The following is a 7,018-nucleotide window of genomic DNA, read 5'->3' on the forward strand; positions in this document are numbered from 1 at the left end:
AGAGAGAGAGATAGAGATAGAGAGAGAGGGGGAGAGAGATAGAGATAGAGAGAGAGATAGAGAGAGAGGGATATAGAGATAGAGAGAGAGAGATAGAGAGAGATAGAGATAGAGAGAGATAGAGATAGAGAGAGAGATAGAGATAGAGATAGAGAGAGATAGAGATAGAGAGAGAGAGATAGAGAGAGAGATAGAGAGAGAGATAGAGAGAGATAGAGATAGAGATAGAGAGAGAGAGTGATAGAGATAGAGAGAGAGAGAGATAGAGAGAGATAGAGATAGAGAGAGAGAGATAGAGAGAGAGGGATATAGAGATAGAGATAGAGAGATAGAGATAGAGATAGAGAGAGATAGAGATAGAGAGAGAGATAGAGATAGAGAGAGATAGAGATAGAGATAGAGAGAGATAGAGAGATAGAGATAGAGAGAGAGATAGAGAGAGATAGAGATAGAGATAGAGATAGAGAGAGATAGAGATAGAGAGAGAGACTTTTGCACAGTACTGTGGTAATTTTATGTATTGCACTATACTGCTGCTACAAAAAATACATCTATTGCATGACATATGTGAGTGATGATAAACTTGATTCTGATATGGGTCTCTATTGAGGACTGAGAGTGGGAAGGGGGCAGGGAAAGGGGAATCATGGTTGGGAAAAGAGGAAGGGAGAGGGGAGGGAGTGAGAAGCACCAGAGAGAAATTCTGTAATGATCAATAAACCAATAGTTTGGAATCAAATGACCTTGCCTGGTGTCTCAGGATTGTGTGTGTCTGCACCTGTGCCAACCCCTGACCCTGGCACCCCTTCTCTGCCACGCATCCAACAGCCATCTCAAAGTGTTCCACCCTTGTCATTCCCACCATCCTTTGCTCCCACCAGATTTACAAACTCGCTCACAGCTCTACGTTAGTACTGTGCGAAAGTCTTATACACCCTAGCTATATATATATATATGTGCCTAAAACTTTTGCACAGTACTGTATGTCAAGAAATTTGGTTTTTTTTTCTTTTGTGGCAGCAGCGCAGTGCAATACATAAAATTAATACAGTACTGTGTAAAAATCTTAGGCACCTTAGCTATATATATTGTATGTGCCTAGGAACTTTGCACAGTGCTGTCTATCCTTTGTCTGCAAGCCACTTTAAGAGATCCTGAAGTTCTAAGTCTACACTAATATAAATGCAGGCCTGTCAGTCTTTGATGTTGATTTGTGTGCAGATGCTAATCTTTCCTTTTTTACACTTGATGCAAAGGCAATATGAGACAGAACATTACAGCACAATGTTGTACCAAGCTTTAACCTGCAATAAGTTCAATCTAAACCTTCCCTCCCACATAGCCCTCTATTTTGGCCATTGGTTACACACTTGGAATATGGTGAGCAGTTTTGGCTCCATTATGTAATAGAGGATGAGATGGCATTGGAGAGGAGGTTTACAAGAATGATCCCAGGAATGAAAGGGTTAATGTATGAGGAGCATTTGATCTGGGTCTGCACTCGCTTGAGTGTAGAAGACTAAATGGAGATTTGACTCAAACATTTTGAATATTGATAGGTCCAGAAAGAGTGGATGTGGAGAAGATGGTTCCTATAGTGGGGGAGTCTTAAGACCAGAGGGCACAGCCTCAGACTACAAGGATACCTCTTTAGAACAGAGATGAGGAAGAATTTCTTCAGCCAGAGGATGGTAAATCTGTGGAATTCACTGCCATATACACCTGTGGAGGCTAAGTAATTGGGTATATTTAAAATGGAGGGTGATAGGTCCTTGATTAGTAAAGGTGCTAAAAGTTATGGGGACAAGGTAGGAGAGTGGGGTTCAGAGGGATAATAAAACAGCCATGATGAAATGACACAGCAGACTCAATTGGCTGAATAGCCTAATTCTGCTGCAATGTCTTATGGTCTTATAGTATATTTATCTGTCATCTATGTGCCTATCTAAGAGTTTCTTAAATATTGTTAATGTGTTTGCCTCTACCACCACCGCTGGCAAAGTGTTCCATGCATCCACCAAAATTTGTGTAAAAAACTCTCTGACATCCCCTTTAGAGCTCCAATTACTTTAAAGTAGGATTCGGAACAAGAAAGCAGTGGGAGAGCACCTAAGGATTTCCAGCGGGAAGACATTTTGAGTTCTCGGGGGAAGAGAGAGGCCAGACTGCGCAGGCGCGTGACATCAGCCAGATGAGCACGAAGGCTTTAAAAAGCAGGCAGCCATATCCAGCAGGCAGTGTTGGGAGCGGGCAGCGGAGTGAAAGGGCTTTGGCTCAATGGGCTTCGATGGTAACGGGATGAGGTGAGGCAGTTGTTGATTGCAAAAGGAGGTAGTATGTGTGTGAGGCCAGTTTTCTGTGGTCGGTGTCAGATGTGGGAGGTCCTGGAGTCTTCCGGCATCCCGGACGGCCACATCTGCACCCGGTGCATCGAGATGCAACTCCTAAGGGACCGTGTTAGGGAACTGGAACTGCAGCTCGATGACCTTCGTCTGGTCAGGGAGAGTGAGGAGGTGATAGAGAGGAGTTATAGGCAGGTGGTCACACCGGGGCCACGGGAGACAGACAAGTGGGTCACAGTCAGGAGGGGGTAGGGGAAGAGACAGGTACTAGAGAGTACCCCTGTGGCTGTACCCCTTGACAATAAGTACTCCTGTTTGAGTACTGTTGGGGGGGGGACAGCCTACCTGGGGGAAGCAACAGTGGTCATGCCTCTGGCACAGAGTCTGGCCCTGTGGCTCAGAAGGGTAGGGAAAGGAAGAGGAAGGCAGTAGTGATGGGGGACTCTATAGTTAGGGGTTCAGACAGGTGATTCTGTGGATGCAGGATAGAAACTCAGATGGTAGTTTGCCTCCCAGGTGCCAGGGTTGCACCTTGCCCAAGGGTGATCTGCAGGCTAGCGGAGGAAAAGGAATGCCTTTCACCTCCTTTGGTAGAGATGTATCTCCACCTCACCACTCAGTGCATAACTGAGTTGATAAATAGAGGGGGTCATGGAGTGGGGGCTAACTAGAATGTCTGATCAGATTGACTGCCTGGAGGAAGAAATGGTTTGAAGTTTTTGTCTTAATAGCCCTAGTGTGCTTTCCAGAAGAAAATGAATCAGGAAATTTTTATTTACAATTGTCTTGCCAAATTAATACCATTGAAAAATCAATGATTTTTTTGAATTACTCTGAATACCGATTCTCAGCTCCTAGAAGACATTGGCAGTAGTGAGTTATTGCAAGTTCAGACAGCTCTCAAATCTGTCAGGGATTTTAAAATTCCTAAATGTTCCTGACTTTCAGCAGCATGCAAAATAACATTCAAGCCCTTAAAAATAACTGAGTTGCTTTAAATCAGGGTTTCTTAACCTTCTTTATGCCATGGCCCCCTTTGTCAGTCCAGTGGAGCCTATGGACCCCATCTCAGAATAATGTATTTAAATATATAAAATAAAATACATATTATTACAACAGAAACCAATTATATTGAAATACAGTTATCAAAATATTGTTTTAAAATCATGATTCAGGATTCAAGGTACATTCATTATGGAGGTATGTATACAGTATACAACTCTGAGAATCATCTCCAGACAGCCATGAAACAAAGAAAAACATGGAAGTTGTTCAAAGAAAAGAACCCAGTTAAGAACTCCCACAAAATCTTGAAAATTAAAGTCTACATGAAAAATTATATTAATTTAAACACTTCACAATCCGAAACATTAATAAAATATGCTAAGAAGTTTAAGTAAGTAAACTCTTTGAGCAGTAAGTGCCACCGCTGTTTCCTTCTCCTAAAACTTCTCAACACTTTGATACTTCTTAAAGTGTGCATTGTAAAGTTCAGGGAAAAAGGTGGCACTCTCTCTCCTCATTCCATTATCAACATGCCCACATTCATCAATTACAGTAAAGATACTGATCACTGTAAAAAAAAAATTAAAAACACTCATTCCCTACAGTCCTTTTTTGTTGAAAATATCAAAGTTCAGAGTAAATGTGCTTGCTTTATTGTGTGCATGATTTGTTTTTCTCTCTTACTGCACATTGGGTGCTTGATGGTATTCTTTTGTTTTTAATGGGTTCCATTGGGGTTCTTTGTTTCACGGCAGCCTGTAACGAGATGAATCTCAAGGACGTATAAAGTACAAATGCTTTGACAACAAATGTACTTTGAACTTTTGAGCTTTGAAGTTAAACTTATTATCAGGAGCTGGTAGAGCAGTGCCAGAGACAGGGGTGGAGGGCACGATGCGTGCCTACAGAGGTGAGGTGTAGAGGTTTTACTGGCCGTTTATTCTGCAGAACCTACTCTCTCCTTGGCATTATGAGGGCTGCAAAGAGAAAAGCCATCAGGACCACTGCAGAGGCACTGAGCGAGCCTCCAGATGCTATGATCACGAGGTGTGACCTGTAGATGACCAGTGCTGCTGGGACACAAGCCACGGCCTGATCAACTCCAGCTGGGTCACTTGGGTGGAGATTTCTGACCCAAGACACCCAATGTCCCCGAGGTTACATCACTGGTAATGTGTCCCAGGCACCCGAGGGTGTATTCTGCTCCTGTGTCTTCTGGTCTTCTGGTGTCTCAACATTTTCTAAGTAGGTATATGTCACAATATACCATGAGATTCATTTTCTTGCAGGCATTCACAGTTGAACCAAAAAAATACAATAGAATCAGTGAAAAACGACATACAAAGACTGATAAGCAACCAGTGAACAAAAGAAACTGTGAAAATGCAATAAATAAATAAATGAATAATACTGAGAACATGAGTTGTAGAGCCCTTGATGTGAGTCCATAGGCTGTGTTCAGTGAAGTTATCCACACCAGTTAAAGAGCCTGACAGTTGGAAAATATTTGAACCTGGTGGTGTGGGACCTGAGGCTCCTGTATCTCTTTCCCATGGCAGCAGCAAGAAGACAGAATGGCTTGGATGGTTGGGTTCCTTGATGATGGAAGCTACTATCCTGTGACAGTACCCCTTGTAAATGGGCTTTACCTGTGATAGACAGGCCTGTATCCACCACTTCTGTAGGCTTTTCCATTCTTGGCCTTTGTGTTTCCACACCGGGCCGTGATGCAACCAGTCAGGATATTCTCCACTGTGCATCTATAGAAGTTTGTCAAAGTTTTAGAGGACATGCTGGTCCTAGGACAGATCCTCTGATGGGATAACACCAAGGAATTTAAATTTTGGGGTTTTATTTACTTTATTTACTTTTATTTACCCTGCAGAACCCACTTAGAGTACTGTGCTCAGTTCTGGTTGCCTCACTACAGGAAGGATGTGGAAACCATAGAAAGGGTGCAGAGGAGATTTACAAGGATGTTGCCTGGATTGGGGAGCATGCCTTATGAGAATGGGTTGAGTGAACTCGGCCTTTTCTCCTTGGAGCGACGGGGGATGAGAGGTGACCTGATAGAGGTGTATAAGATGATGAGAGGCATTGATCGTCTGGATAGTCAGAGGCTTTTCCCCTGGGCTGAAATAGCTGCCACAAGAGGACACAGGTTTAAGGTTCTGGGGAGTAGGTACAGAGGAGATGTCAGGGGTAAGTTTTTACTCAGAGAGTGGTGAGTGCGTGGAATGGGCTGCCAGCAACAGTGGTGGAGGTGGATACGATAGGGTCTTTTAAGAGACTTTTGGATAGGTACACGGAGCTTAGAAAAATAGAGGGCTATAGGTAAGCCTAGTAATTTCTAAGGTAGGGACATGTTTGGCACAACTTTGTGGGCTGAAGGGCTTGTATTGTGCTATAGGTTTTCTATGTTCTATTTAGAGATATGGTGTGGAACAGGCCCTTCTGGTGCAAGTGGTTGTGCTGCCCAGCAACCTACCTGCTCAACCCTAGCCTAGTCAAGGGACAATTTACACCGTTAGTGCACATATTAACTGGCCGGTACAGCTCAGGAATGTGGGGGAAAACCAGCGCACCTGGAGGATACCCACTCAGTCAAGAGGAGGATGTACAAACTCCTTACAGAGGGAATTGAACCCTGATTGCTGGCGGCGTTAAGCATTGCGCTAACTGCTACGCTGGCATATTATTTATTGTTACCATTAAAAATATGCAACAGTACTTGGCTTGCATTTTGTTTATTCTGATTTCGCATCTTCCCACAGACACCTATCTAAAATATTGTCTGTATTTCCAGTGCCGTGTCTTAGTTGTACATCACTCACTCAGGTGACCCTGTTCAAAGTTGGCAGTTTGACAAGGGCAGGAGGAAAGCATCATATCGATCTGTGAATGCCAACATCAGCACTGGGTTACAATTGAAATAAGGCTGATGGGAACAGCTTTGTTCCACCCACACACTACCACTTCCATTTAACAATTGATTAAAGAAAGTTAAATATTGGTGGAGTTCCTAAAGGTTGTTAGAAGCGGAGGTGGTAATGGGGATAAGGTCCCACTACCTATTAAATGCTCCCAGGGGCATGCGTCTCAAATAGCCTCTGACAACCAAGTCCAGCCCCTGGTTTTCACGTGTGGCTTAGCAACTGAGCCCAGTGGAACTGTTTCTATTGACAGGAAAAAAGGCAATGGAGGGATGCTAGAGCCTTAAATTCATCACTTTGAGCAGATGGGTCTCATCAGCCGTGGTTGGTAGTTCACCTAGGAGAAGGAAAACTCTGGATCTCTAATTTCTGCTGCCTTGTGGCTTAACTAACTAGTGGCAAGGATTCAAGAGTAAATCCCCAGGGAAAAGTCTGGCGCTGGAGTTCCTGGAGTTCAACACTGGTGTGGCGACTCCTGTGACAGTGCTGGTGCCAAACTGTATGAGTCTCCGCTCATCCTTTGGATTCATTGGAGGAGTGGAGAGGGGGAGCTGGCTGCATGGGCAACAGCTTGATCACCATATTGTACTGCCCCTGGCTAGTGTATCTAGCCAGCTAGGACACAACATCTCTGATTGACCTCAACCAATGGAGACCTAAAAAGTATTGGAGGAGAAAACTAAAAGATCACACTGAGTTGGTGTTCAAAATAACAGACAATTTATTAAAGAACTAGTG

This window comes from Hemitrygon akajei, chromosome 1, assembly GCF_048418815.1.
Source record: "Hemitrygon akajei chromosome 1, sHemAka1.3, whole genome shotgun sequence".
NCBI lineage: Eukaryota > Metazoa > Chordata > Chondrichthyes > Myliobatiformes > Dasyatidae > Hemitrygon > Hemitrygon akajei.